Source organism: Sarcophilus harrisii, chromosome 1 (assembly GCF_902635505.1).
Source record: "Sarcophilus harrisii chromosome 1, mSarHar1.11, whole genome shotgun sequence".
Lineage (NCBI taxonomy): Eukaryota > Metazoa > Chordata > Mammalia > Dasyuromorphia > Dasyuridae > Sarcophilus > Sarcophilus harrisii.
In genome coordinates this window covers 313,425,373-313,440,844 of record NC_045426.1, presented here as the reverse complement: position 1 = coordinate 313,440,844, position 15,472 = coordinate 313,425,373, and the positions used below count along the sequence as shown (strand labels likewise).

General features: G+C 35.9%; 1 protein-coding gene across 1 annotated transcript in view; it reads left to right on the top strand.

Moving 5' to 3' along the window:
• Positions 1-15,472, top strand: part of SCNN1B (sodium channel epithelial 1 subunit beta) — an 88,782-nt gene that overhangs the window by 34,612 nt on the left and 38,698 nt on the right. The gene's annotated exons all lie outside the window — the stretch shown is intronic.

The window sequence follows — 15,472 nt, the reverse complement described above, 5'->3', positions numbered from 1 at the left end:
GTCTGAGGGAAAATTTGAATTCAGAGCTTCCTGACTTTCTTGGAGTTCCCCAGGAACAGACAGACCACCAGAATCATGATCCCAACCAAATTGTCTTATTCTTAGAATTTTACTTTAACCAAGATGAATATTTGGACATCCAGCATCTAGGGTAGTACCTGGCACTTATTAATTTGACTTGACTCGTTTTCTAGCATGTTTATCTATTTGTTTTTTTAAAAAAATCCCAAATATCAGCTTTCCCCCCTACTCACTCTGCCCTTTCCCTCACCCCCAACCCCAACAATCTGGTTGAAAGACCATAAATTGCTCAATTCAGAAAATTGAAAAAAAAAAAAAAAACTTCCAGACTTGGATCCAAGAGACTTGGGTTAAAATCTAAACTTCAAGTCTTACTAGATATGTGACCTTGGACTAAATTATTCAATGCCCGTGGGCCTCAGTTCCCTCATGAAAATGAGGCTAATATATATGCTGCTTACCTTATGGGATTGTTGTTCAAATAAGGGGAAAATTGGTGATATGGTCCATTTTCAAAGGAAACTTTATTACAGGGAGGGTGACAAATAGTTGGTCTCCAACTCTATTATAGACAAAAGGATGCAGCCTGAATTTAGCTTAGATGTAAAGAGCGATTTTCTGACAGTGATGAAAGGGCTATGTTTTCGATGGTGGCCACAGAATTTTATTCTCAGGTCAGCTCTGGAAGTAGAGTAGGTTCTTTTTTGTGGAAGTTGTCCTGTGTGAAGGGAGGTAGCCTGGTATAATGAAAGAGATTTTTCAAATCCCAATCTTTTCCACTTATTCCCCAAGTGCCAGCAATCTCTCTGCCTGGGTTTCTACATTTGTAAATTGAGGATGAATTAGAGAGTCCCTTTGGTCTCTATATCTATGATCCTAAGGAGGGAAAGATAAGGACCAGATGATCTGTGGTTGAAGTGACAATTCAGAATGTTTCTATTTGAATATATTTGGAATCCTGTACAGTGTTTTGTACCTGCTTCCCTTTTTACCTTTGTCTTCTCTTTCTGACACTCCCAATCTTATTTAATTTAGCAAATATATTAAGCTTTCTGTGTGAAAGGTACTTTGTTGCTACACAAAGGCAAAAAAAAAAAAAAAAAAAAAAAAAAAAAAAAAAAAAAAAAAAAAAAAAAAAAAACAACCTAAACAGAACCTGGCCTCAAAAACTTATATTCTAATGGCAATGTAAGCTCTCTCTTTTCCACTTGTCTCTTTCTTATCCAAAGCCCAGTGTGGCAGATGATAGAAAATAATTGGATGAGAATAGTATTGGGGGGGGGGGTTCCCTTTTTTTCTCAGTGTCTGCTCCCACCTCTGCTGTGTTCTGCTAAGACAGTTTTGCAAATACACTTATAAAATGACCAACTTGTTCATCTCTCTCTCTCTCTCTCTGTCCTTCTTTCACCCCTTCTCCCAAAAGTCAGGCTTGGATCACCTAAAGGACAACTAATATAGGTTTGAGGGGGGTCCTAGTTTCACTTTCAACAGCATCAAGTAACTATTCCAACCTCCCAATAACTTTAGCTTTATCATCCTTTTTTGAGTTTTATTTTGTCAAGAAAAGCAACATTTTTGTTTGTAAGGTATGTTGTATTATTACCCACACCTCTCCATAGTCTGGCAGAAGAGACATTTCTCAGGACCCTCTGGAAAGGAAATCGGGCCCCAGCAGGATGAGCAAAGGAAGGAAGGTATAAGCAACATTTGCTCATTTGCTGTCACTACTTTCCACCCATTCTTAACAGATGAGTAGCCACTTGAAAGGTTGTGTTAAAGCAGTATACACCAGTGTTAGGTTGATTCTAGAGTTCCAGGTTCAGCCATAAAGTTGTCTCTCCAGTGGGATGAAATGAATTGGCTTCTGTGGGAGAGATTTGTTCCTAGGTAATTGTGATTACACTGGATAAGGACTAGTATAAGCATTAAGGAGAACAAACAAGGCTTTAAAATTATGTCAACACATGGCTCTTTTCCCTCACAGAGGTGATTCAGGCCAGTTCCAATGGTCTTGTGATGGAGAAAGCCATCTGTACCCAGAGAGGGTACTGGGGGGACTGAGTGTGGATCACAACATAGCATTCTCACTTTTTTGTTGTTATTTGTTTCCATTTTGTTTTCTTTTTCATTTTTTCTTTTTGATCTGATTTTTCTTGTGCAGCATGATAATTGTGGAAATATGTACAGAAGAATTGCACATGTTTAGCATTGGATTACTTGCTGTCTTAGGGGAAGAGGTGGGTGGAAGGGAGGGAGAAAAAAGTTTGGAACACAAGGTTTTTCAGGACTGAATGTTGAAAACTATTTATGCATATGTTTTGAAAATAAAAAGCTTTAAAAAATAAAATAATATCAACAACAGGGGAAAAAGAGAAAGGAAAAAGATGGAAATCAGTTAGAGAACAATAGTAAGGATTGGTGTAGCCTCTAGTGAAATCCCGGGGCAAGTTAGGTACTTACTATAAATGATGCAAACATTCTCTCTTCAAGTCAATATCTAGAAAATATGGAAATATTTTACAGATGAGGAACCTGAGGCAGATAGAGGTTAAATGGCTTTCCCAGGACTATATGGCTAGTATCTAGAATTTGATTTGATTTGAGTTGAATTTGAATCTAAATCTTCACAATTCCAGGTCCAGCTTTTCTCCTGACTTCATTACCTTCTTTACTTTTTTGATTCTCTTTCCTCATCTATGCAATTAAGAAGTTTAGATGAGCTTGAAAGGCCTCTTATGCCTCTAAATCAATGATCAATCAACAAGTATTAATTGAGTACCTACTATCTTTTTTTTTTTAAGTGCAATTTTTCTATACATATTTCCACAATCATGGTAAATAAGAAAAAAAAGATCAAAAAGGAAACCTGCTGTGGCTGTGTACAGTATTCTTTTGGTTCTACTCCATCAGTTCATGTCTCTCCAGGCCTCTCTGAAATCATCTGCTGATCATTTCTTAGAGAAAAATAATATTCCATAACATTCATATACCTTAACTTATTCAGCCATTCCCCAACTGATAGATAGCCACTCAGTTTCAAGTTTCTTGTCACCACAAAAAGGGCTGCTACAAACATTTTTGAGTACCTACCATCTACCAGATTCTGTGTTGGGCACTGGAGACACAAAGATCAAAAAAGAAGAAGAAAAGAAGTAGTCTTATGACTCTATGATCTTGTCTGATCCTTTTATTTTGCCCCTGAGCAAACTAGAACCTCAGAAGTAAGGTCACTTGCTTATTGTCACACCATGAATACCCACTTCAGAACCCAGGACCCCTTATGGCCAGACCAGTGTTCTTTCTACTTAATATATGAAACAAGCTTGTAGCTAGCTATCTAGCCTCTTGACTTACCTTTTTTGGGACTGAGTAATAAAAAGTGAAACAAAGGGAGGGAAAGAAAATAGTGAAATGAAGAATAGGGATGATGGGAGGAACACTGCAATTGAGGACGTCATTTGGCTTCTATATTCAGGAATTCATCTGTAAAAGGGACGGATGGGGCACCAGCATGTACCTTTTTTATGTCATAGCTCTATTATGAGGATCAAATGAGATAATGGATGTGAAAGGGTTTTGTGACTATTAATCACTATATAAATATGAGCTGTTATTGTTTACATAAGGTGAGTATTGAGAACCCTAACTTGTATGGTTTCCTTCCCTTTGGTATCTCCATTTCACAAAGGAGTTTTGCAGGTTTGGTAGGTTAGTTGATTTTTTGGATGGGACCCGTGATTTCTTTGGTAGAGATAACTTCTGGGAAATGAATTCTTTCTGCCACTATAAATCTATATTTGTTTTATAAGGAACAGTCCTAGAAAGCTGCTCGGGAACAATGAGAAAATAAGGGATTTGCCCTGTGGACTCAGTCAGCATGTATCAAGGGATTTTAACCTAGCGTTTCCTAGCTCTCTTTCTCCTAAACCTCACTCCCTCTCTTTCACAAGAGTATGCAGCCCATTAAAAGCAACCCTAAAAAGGGATGAGTCCGTTTTTTCTGTTTCTTACATTTGTGGCTATCTCTGTCTTCTACCCTAGTCAGGCCCTCATCACCTTTTACCTGGACTATTGCAGTAGCTTTATAATCAGGCTCTCTGCCTCCAGTTTTCCCCCTCTCCAATCTATACTTCACATAGCTGCCAAACTGATTTTGTTAAGACAGGTCTGATTACGGCACTTTTCTGCTCAAGAAACTTCAGTGACTCCCTATCACTTTTAGGATCAAATGCCATTTCTTCCATTTGACATTTAAATCCTTTTACCCTGTTCACATGCTCTCCAGTCTAGCCAGACCATGCTGTTTGCTGCCCCAACCATGTGCTATTCCATCCACCCATAGCCATCCTTTGCATATGTCTCCTGGACATTGTCTGGAATATAATCCCTGCTCACATGAGCCTCAGAATCCCTTGTCTTTCCCAGCTCAGCTTCAGTACCATTGCTTATTTGAGAACAAGCTGTTACTGCCTTCCCTGCCCCCCACCCAAAAAATACATTGAAATTACTTTACAAATATTTGTATTCACTTTTATGCTTATATATTATTTCCTCAATATCTTTAAGTGTAGACATTCTCCCCTTTTTTCCTTAGTATCTTCAGCACTTACACAATGCCTAGTTGATACTTACATGGTTGTTCACAGAGCGGAAGAAATTTTTCACACTTAAACTGACTCAGTCATTAAGGAATAGGCCATTCAGTTTATGAAGTATGTAAAGCCTTTTGCTTTCCCATATTGCTTCTGACTTTCTGGATCAGGTGTCCCCATCAGAAAAGTGGAGATAGCAATCTTCAGGAAACATGGTTAAATAGATCATATATTAACTATAAGATATCTACAGATATCTTCCAAATTATTTCACCCCCAGGTGCCTGGGGGACATGAGATAGGGAGAGTGTCTCACAATTCAGCACTGGGCTTTGCTCACATCTGAACAGTAACTGTACTGCAAAGAAAGACAGATTTGCCTCCCCAAATGAACATTTCATGTTGATAACATAGAAGCAAACTCCTGATCCTCAAACCTTGACTCATTGTGCTGGAACACAAGTCAAATATGTAGAGAACCAGGTCATCTACTCAGTCTTGCACAATCATCTGAGGCCTCAGACCAAAGAAGACGAAGGCCAAGAGGGTCCCTGTTTGAGACAATACATACAGCTTATGAAGTTTGTGACTATACCACAACCTACAGATCTTATTTGGCCAACAGGGAAACAAGAAAGCAAAAGCAGTTTGGTACTCTGCGCCACATATCCAGGTCCAAGATTTTGGCCAAATGAATTGAGTGTGCATTTTTGGTTTTTTTCTCAATAGTCTTTTTTTCCAAATACATGTAAGGATAAGTTTTCAACATCCATTTTTGTAAGACTTTGTGTTCCAGATTTTTCTCCCTCATTTCCCTTACCTCCCATCTCCCCAAGACAGCAAACAATCTTATATAGGCTCAACACATATAATCCCTTTAAACATATTTCCATATTTGTCATGTTGTGCAAGAAAAATCAGACCAAAAGGAAAAAACCTGAGCAAGAAAAAGCAAACAAGCAAAACAAAAGGTGAAAATAATGTTTCAATCCACATTCATTCTCCATAAGTCTTTCTGGATACAGATGACATTTTTAACTTGGTGAAATTTTCCTTAGTTGGGATGGACGTAGAAGGTAGAAAAGGAGTTTTAAACCTTCTTTACTTTCAAAGCCTGCTGGCATCTAGCCATATAGAAAATCAAGCGGTAGAGTCATTAGGTATGTCCATACTATGCAAGATAGTGTGCATTTAAAGTGAGAAAAGAAGACAAGGTGTCTCTGAGTCATCAATAACAAGTTTTTTCCTGACACAAATTTTTTTTTCCTCTTTTCCTGACACAAATAAAATTAAGAGGTAAGAAGTAAACCTGTCTAAGCATTTGTGCATATCTACCAGTTCCCAGGAAGTAAGCTGACTCTATTGGTCTCTTTTTACCATTCATTCAGCATTCTTAGAAATCTTAGGTCCCCTGTAATATTCAATGATGCTACAAAATATATCCAGTGGTATTCCAGGATAGTGTTTCCTAATAGTTTCCAGTTTATGATAGATTTTTGTGAACCTTTACACAGAGAAGCCGTCTGGCATCATTAAGTTTCTGGTGATGAGATTGTATCTGCTCATGGAACCTAAGACTAATTCCGTCTTGCTTAAATGACTTAATACTAGCCTGTCACATGTCAAGAAGCCTTTCTAAGACCGGAGTCACTTACTAGTATGTTCAGCCAGTCAACAGGCATTTATTAATCACTTACTTTATGCTGGGCACTGTGCTGAAAATAGAAAAGAGAAGAACAAACTCTCCTCAAAGGTGTGCATTCCAGTGGGAATAATAGCATGCAAATCACTATGTACGTAAGATATCTGCAGATAGAAGGAACAGACTCTGAGAAGGTGAGGCACTGGGAATTGGAAAGATTAGGAAAGATTTTTTTGGAGAAAGTGGGATTTGAGTTGAATTTTGAAGGAAACAGGCAGAAATTAAAGGGTAGAGCTTTGGAAGGCAGTCAATGAAAAAGCACTGATGGAATATGAATTATAGTGTTCAATGAACTGCAAATAGACTATTGTAGTTGTATTAAGAATCATGTGAAGGGGAACAAAGTATTTACAAAATATCAAAATGAAGGGTTCATAAAAATTTATGTTTGATTTATTTGACTATGTTTTCTCTGTTTTTCTTTTAAGTTGGGAGGAAAGGAAAGTAAGTGCTTGTTAGTTGAAAAGTTTGAAATTTTGAATTTTTTAAAAGACAAGATTCATAGCATAGAAACGATGGACATCATTTAATCCAACTCCCTCACTTACAGATTGAGGAAACTGAGGTCCAGAGAGATTAAATGAGTTAGCAATTAATAGAGCCAGGGTTTTAGAAAGAGCAAATTTTCAAAACTCAATCTTTTTTCTGAACTGGTTTTATTTTCTGTGTTTGGGAAACTTAATGACCTGAGTGGTTTTTCTTCTTCTCATATCTGAAGACCATTTCTGTGATCTTCTGATAAAATCTCCATTATAGGTTTCCTTCTGGAAATCTATGGCAATAATTGTGATGTGATTGGATGACCTCTTCTGGATACAGGGGTACTCCAGATATCAAGGTACCTTCACCTCAGCCAAACACATAATGATCCCTTAATTGCAGTGATTAAGTACTCTGGGCTTTCCAAAATACACATGATTATATTGGAGTATGAAGACCTGGGTTCTAGGACTGATTGCCATAAGTGATTTTAGTTCTTTTATCTATAAAATGGCTAGATTGGGCTGGATGATTTCTGAGTCTTTTCTTGGTCATGAAATTCTATGAGTTTGTCTTTTCTTGTGAGTTTAAGAAAACAGTGCTCAGAGAGTCTCACTCTGGACTTTTGCTGTTGGTCTATGCTGTGTTCTAGGTGATATGTTCTAACATTATTAAGGAAAAAATGGATGAGAAATCAGGATATCTGAGTTCAAGTCCTAGGTTTGGTGCTTACTTAATGATCTTGTATAAGTCATATACCCTCTCTGAGTCTCGGAGTCCCATTGTAAAATGAGGGGTTTGGATGGCATGGACTTCTAAATTCACTTAGAGGAATATTGGAGTATATTGCACATATTATCAGACACAGTTGTGGTTTTGCCAGACTGCTTTTTCTTTACCTTTCTTTTTCATTCTTTGTTATAAGGGATGACTCATTGAATAGAGAAAGGAACAGAAGCATATTCAGAAATGAAGCAATGTTAAAGACTAAAGATATTAATAACAGCAAAATTTTGCAAATAAATATGAAGCCTGAGCAATGAATTTCACCATCAACATCTGTAGCTAAAGCAAAAAATCTCCCAGCCTCTCTTCAAAAGATCCTTTCTACTGTCAAATAGGAAATGGCACCCATGTTAATGGTCATGACTTCTTACACACACTGCATCTTCAAAACTGGATCAACACACAAACCCAGGTGGCTACTCAAGGGAAAGCAAACTTTATCCAGCCCTTGAGGCAAGACAGGTTCCTACTTTGTTACAATGACAGTGGATAAAGTATACATTATTGTTGACAAAACCTTCGAACTTCCACCAGGTTGGATAAATTTCAGCACCCTTGGGGAATAAGGGAACTTGCTAGAGAAGAGAGCATCCACCTTAAAATTTGATTAATCCTTTCTCCTTCAGATCACATCATTATGTTTTATCTTGTTAAATTAGTGAAGGATGCCACATGTTGTAAATAATTAGGACATTCCATATCATTATCATCAAGAATAATTGCAATATCATTGTTATCAGAGTTCCAACCTGTGGACTGGAGTCCTGTGATAGAAATGGGGAGTTTTCTGTTAAAAAGAAAAATAGCACTATTAAAAAATGCTGCTGTTCAGGCTGTGACGAACTAACTCTAAAAATTGTTACATCTAATACCTCATGAAGAAAGCCTTCCATTTAATCTGGCACCCACTATCCATGTTAGTTGAGTTGATGGAAAAGAGTCCCAAATTAGTCATCCTAAGAACTGAATTGAAATCTCAACTCTGCTAGTTATAGCTGTGTGATCTTATGCTGATCATTTTACTTCTCGTTTTCAGCTTTCTCAACTACAAAATAATGTCATAGAATCATAAAATTGAGAATTCAAATGCATCTCAGTGACTATCTAATCTAATCCCTATTCAAAAGGATTCCCCACTATCATATACCCAACAAATTATCAACTAAAGAAAATAGCTAGATGGTAGAGTAGATAGAAAGCTATACTGATAGTCAGAAAAGACTGAGTTTAAATCCTGAGTTTAAACCAACTTATTAGTTGATCCTGGGGAAAAATTGCTAGCGTTTTATTCATTAGATTCAGATTCCTCAGCTGTAAAATGAAAATAGTATTAGCACCTCCCCCAGAATGTTATTGTGAGAATCCAATGAGATAACATATGGAAGGAGTTTTTCAAACCTTAAAGAACATTGTAGTGCTGCTGTTGTTATTATTGTCCATTCCAGTTTTAAATCCTGTGTTCTTCAGATGACCATATTTTAATCATTTTATGGATCTTGTCATTCTCTGCCTTTCTTCCCTCAGCTGCCCCATGGCCCCACATGTTTCCGAAGCCATAACTTTTTCTGAATGGAAATAGAACATAACCATCACTTCTCTGTAAAATAGGCCAGATCTGAGAAAGTAGTGAATAATTCTGCCAAAGGAGGGCAGACCAGGAGGTGGCAGCATCAAGGGAATACAAATGTGTATATCTTGGCAATATGAAACAGTGGAAAGAACACTGAGTTTGTATTAAAAAGTCCTGGGCTTAAGTCCCACTTTTGTCACTTTCTTGCTGTTTGACATCAGGTAGGTTACTTAACCTATCATGATGAAGATGAGGATGAGGATGAGGATGATGGTGATTTATATTATACTCTGAGATTTGCAAAGTGCTTGGCAAATATTACCTCATTTTATCCTCACAGCAACACTGAGAGCTAGATACTATTATAATCTCTATTTATATTAAATATATACATATCTAATATAAATTATAAACTGAGGCAAAGATTAAATGACTTGTCTGGCATCACATAGCTAGAAATATCTGAGTTCAGATTTTTAATTCTGCTCTTCCTGACTCCAGGTCCAGCTCTATCTCTGCTGTTCCACCTAATTAGTTGTTTATGAACCTCAGTTACTTCTTCTATAAAATGGGGATGATTATATTTGTCATACTTATTGCACGGGATTCCAAAATGCAGGATATCCCAAAAGTCTTACTTACTTTAAACTAGGCACCATGCTAAGCACTTTACAAATATCTCATTGCAATCTGAAACACAAGGCTATGCAAGGGTCAATGTTGTCAAATTATCTGGCATATGTTTCGAAAATAAAAAGCTTTATTTAAAAAAAAAAGAATCATAGGATCAGGGCCTTAGAGATACAGGGCTTTAGAGATAATAAAGTACAAATCTTTCATTTTACAAAGGAGGAAACTGGGCTCAGAAAGATCAAATGATTTTCCCTAGGCCACAAAAATAATAGGAAATAGGACTAGGATTTGAAACTAGATTTGTGGAGTTCATTTTTTACACAATGCAATAAGTATGGTTATGGGGATTTTAGCAGTATTCATTCATTCAAGATATATCTGTATCTATATAAATATAGATATAGATATCCTTTGCTTATTTGCTTTGATGAGGAAAACTGCTAACTAGGTGCTCCTTATATTGATGAAATCAGAGGTCTAATTAAAAAAGGAAAATCAATTTAAAGTATTTCATTTCATCCTCACTATAACCCTACAGGGTAGGTAGTGTTATTATTCCCACTTTATGTATGAGGAAACTGAGGCAGTCAAGGTTAAATGATTTTCCCAATAGCATACATCTAGGCAGTGTCTGAGAAGGGATTTGAACTCAATTCTTCCTAAGTCTTTCTAACTGTACAATATTACATCCACTCTACACCTTACTGCCTGCCTTAGGAAGACTGTGCAAAAGAAACAAAACTATCCTTCTTTCCCTTTACTCCAAATTTTACAACACCCATTTTGAAGAAGTCCTAAAGCACTAATTAGTGTCTTGTCATGTAGTCTGTTCACCTAGCAGTCTTTCAACTCAAATATGATCTGGCGGGTTTTGTTGGCCAACAGGGAGTGAGGGAGTCAGTCTCTTTCCATGTTTGCCTCTGACTCATTGTGTGACTCTGGGCAAGTCACTTTAGATTCTAACTTCCCTATCTGTGAAATGGGGATAATTATACCTTTACCTACCTGCTTTAAAAGAATGTCATGAGAATGAGTGAGATCATGTCTATAAAGTGATCTCATATCTTGGAGAAAGGTTGAAACCCTGATTGATAGAAACCTTCAATTAAACAGAATTTTTCCTGAGCTCTGCTTTTAGGGGAAAGGTGTTTGGCTTATTTATTTATTTACATGGGGTGGGAGAGGATAGGACTGATGAGTGGAGAAAAGATTATTATCATCATTATTACTAATAATGATGATAACGGCCATTGATTAAAAAGGTTTATTGAGGTCAATTCCCTAATTTTTCAGATGAAAGGCCTAAGAGACATTATGGGATTTCCCCAAGGCCACCCAGGTGGGGTCAGTTTCTGACTCCATATCCCAGGTTCTTTCCCTAGTTAGTCAACAAGCTTTTTTTTAGAGCACATTTCCACATTAGTTGTGTTGTGAAAGAAAAACAAAACCTTTTGTTTTAAAAAAAAAAAAAAAAAAAAAACCCTTACCTTTTATAAACACACTCACCCTTTTGTAGAAAACACACAAAAAACCCACAAAATTGAAAATACTATACTTTGAAATCTTCATTCAGACACCATCAGTTCTTTATCTAGGTGTGGATGGCATTTTCCATCAAGAGTCTTTTGGGATCATCTTAGATTACTGTATTGCTGAGAAGAGCTAAGTCAGTAACAGGTGATCATCACACAGTGATACTATTACTGTGTACAGAGTTCTTCTGGTTCTGCTCACTTTTACTCAGCATCAGTGCATATAAATATTTCCAGGTTTTATTGAAATCTGTCTGCCCATCATTTCTTATAGCACAAGAGTACTCTATTACATTCATACACCACAACTTGACCAGCCATTCCCCAACTGATGGGCACTCCTTCAATTTTCAATTCTTTGCCTCCACAAAAAGCACTGCTATAAATATTGTTATATGTGTAGGTCCTTTTCTCTTTTTATGATTTGTTTAGGATACAGATCTAATAGTAGTAGTATTGCTGGATCAAAAGATAGCTTTATAGTCCTTTGGGTATAATTCCAACTTGCTCTCCAGAATGGTTGGATCAGTTCACAACTCCACCAACAATGCATTAGTGTCCCAATTTGTTCACATCTTCCCCAACACTTATCATTTTCCTGAGGTGTTACCCCAGTTATATCAATTTGCATCTATAGTGATTTAAAGCATTTTTCATAAGACTATAGATAGCTTTGCTTTCTTCATCTGAAAAAAAATGCATCAAAGCATTTATTTTTTTCTCAATTGTATTTTATTTTTCTGAACATTTGTAAAGATAGTTTTCAACATTCAATTTTATAATACCTTGTGTTCCAAAATTTTCTCCCTTTCTCTCTTATCTCCCTTCTATCCAAGACAGCAAACAATCCGATATAGGTTAAATATATGCAATCCTTTTAAACACTTTTCCAAATATGCTATGCAAGAAAAATTAGAGTAAAAGGAAAAAAACCATAAGAAAGATAAAACAAATGAACAAACAACAAAAAAGGTGAAAATTCTATGTTTTGATCCATATTCAGTCTCCATAGGTCTCTCACTGGATGCAGATGGCATCTTCCATCCCAAGTCTATTGGAATTGTCTTGAATCACCATATTGTTGAGAAGAACCAAGTCCATCACAATTGATTATCATACAATCCCAACAAGCATTTATTAAGCAACTACTGTGTGCTAAATGGGGATACAAGAAAGACAAAAGCATAGTTCATGCTATCCAAAGAGTTTACTGTATCACATTTCTTAAAGAAAAACTGAAATAAAAAAGATTTTCAGGTGGACCCCCAGTTAACTACAAAATTCAGTTCTCCAAAAGTCCTCTTCCCTGATAATCTTGGTTATGGTTTAATATCAACACAGCAGACTTGAATGAAAATTTACATGACCCATGTCTAGAGATAGCTATATGATTCAGTGGTTTAGAATAGTAGTCTGGAGTCAAGAAGTTGAAATTTCATCTCAGATATTTATAAGTGTATGACCATGGGCAAGTCACTTAACCTGTTTCTCCAACTCTAAAATGGGGATAATAATAATAACATCTACCTCACAGTATTGTTATAGGGATATTTGTAAAGTGCTTAGCACAATACCTGGCATGTATTTGACCATATAAATGCTTATTCCCATCCCCTTCTCTAATGTGATGCATTTTTTTTTAGAAGTCAGAGTTTATTAAAGAATTTGATAATCTTAGATGAGATTTACAGAATTTTTCTTTTGTTCTTACTGTGGCCTGGAGACTTTGAGCTTTCAAGTAACATGTAACAACGTATCCCAAAAGAAATACCAGGGTTCAAAGAAGAGTAAAGTTAGGGGCAACTGGGCAGCACAGTGGATAGAGCACCAGCCCTGAAGTCAGGAGGACCCTAGTTCAAATCTGGTCTCAGACACTTAACACTTCCTAGCTCTGTGACCCTGGGCAAGTCACTTAACCTCAATTGCCTCAGCAAACACAAACAAAAAAACTATATTGAAGGAATCTATTATCCAATGTCCTTTTCACTAAAGGACATTGTTTGTTTAGTACTAGGAAAATATCTGTCTGTCTTTGGTCAATGCTTTCTTAGATTTTAAAATGAAAACTACATTATACTATATTTTTTTCTTTTTTACCCAAGGATCTTAAAGTGAAATTCATCATTTAGTTATAATAATCTCATCTTAATAACCTAGAAGCTTCTATCCTCTTTGCTTCCTTAAGTGGTATTGATTCTGTTCATATTCCTCTTACTTTATTATATTTAATCTGTTTATATTCTCATTTTTTTATTGTCATCAGTATACATTCCTAAAAATACTTATATATATATATATATATAAATTTATATTAAAAATAAATAAATTATATATATATATAAAATTAAAATATAAAAATAAATTAACATACCAAAAAAGTGACCTGGTACCATTTTGTAACCATTGTTTAGTCATTATATATTGAATGATGCTTCAGTTTCTCAATTTGATACTCCTATAATCTAGTCCTAACCTGCCTTTCCAGCCGTATAATATCCCTTAAGATAATTGACATTCTGTACCCCTTACCATTTCCCATAATCATCCAGTCCTTTCCTACCTTCAAGTCTTTGTTCATACCTAAGAAATATCCTTTCCACTCTTCTCTTTATCTTTCTTATCTCTGCCTGTTGAAATCCTTTCTCTCCATCAAGACCCTGTTCAGAGTAACTCTGGAGTTCTCCGGCCTTCCTAGACCATTTTATTAATCTGAATGGGTTCTGGGGAGTGAATAAGCTCCCTTTCTTAAATTTCTCATAGCATCCAGTAATCTTAAATTATAATTATTTGGTTTGTCTCCCCAGTAAATTTCTTGAAAGTTAATGTTTTTTTTTTTGTTTTTTTTTTCTAGAACCTAGCACAGTGCTTGCACAGAATAGATCCTCGGTATAGGTTTATTTACCGAAATTCATCTGAATTGAATGTGTCCACTTAATAGAAAAACAAGAAATTTAATAATGATGACATATTCTCCTTTCCAATTCCTTGTGTTTCTCTCTCCATAAAGTCTAGATGTTTTGAAATATAATTTTAAAATAAAAAAATATTTTAGATATACTATGGATGGTTTTCTCCAAGTCAGGAAAAGAGCACAGTACTTCCATCACTAAGACTCCTAGACTAGACCAGTGAACTTGACTCAGACATGTTTCTGATGTTTAAAGTATGAGTCCTAAAAAAGGCAGCAGGGTAGCAAAGAACTGGACAAATTAAGTTGGTGTCCATTGATCGGGCAATGAGGAGTTGAACAAAGTGTGATATATGAATGTAAAGAAATATCATCATTCAACAATAAATTATAAATATGAATAATTTAATGAAATATGGTAAAATTCATAAAAAACCAGTGTGCCAAATAAATGAAAAGAACCTTAAAAGGAATGTAGACCTTGAATAATTGAAAAACTAACAACAATTCCAAAGGACAAACAATGAAATAGATCTGCTTCCTCTTTAAAAAGAGGTGGGAAACAACCATGGCAAAATGTTGTATATATGGTCAGATATGGTCATTATATTGGTTTTTTTTTCCCATTTATAAAATAAATAAAGCTCATGGAATAAATTCTTAGTTACAAGAGAGGATTCCATGGTTATGGTGGGAAGTATATGCAGAAATAACTGTGATGTAAAACAAAAAAGTGGTGGTGGTAGTGATAATCGTAAAATAATAGGATTTATGGAGCATTTTCCTTCCTGTGCATATGGCAATGCAAAGATTATCATCCTCATTTTACAGATAAATTAACTAAGAAAGAAAATTACTTGTTCATATTCATACAACTAGTAGTAAACATTATACCTGGGACTCAAAGTCAGCTCCCTCCTAAATACAAATCTCATACAATTCTGTCACTCTGAGTGCCTTTGTGGTCACATGAGTTAGGGATAATAGCATGCAAAGTATTCAATCAATCATCAATATTCATTAGACACCTGTTGTGTACTAGGCACTGTCAACTGAGAAACAAAAATGAAACAGTCCTTTCTCTCTGGGAGCTGACATTCTATGGGAAGAGATCACCTAAGGATACTTGAAAATACATTCAGTCTTGAAGGGCATTCATTGTCAAAGATGGTTAAAGACCAAAAAACTATTGACAGAAATGCTGAAATTAATTTTGTGCTTTTCTTTTCCTCTCTTCCCCATCCCTCA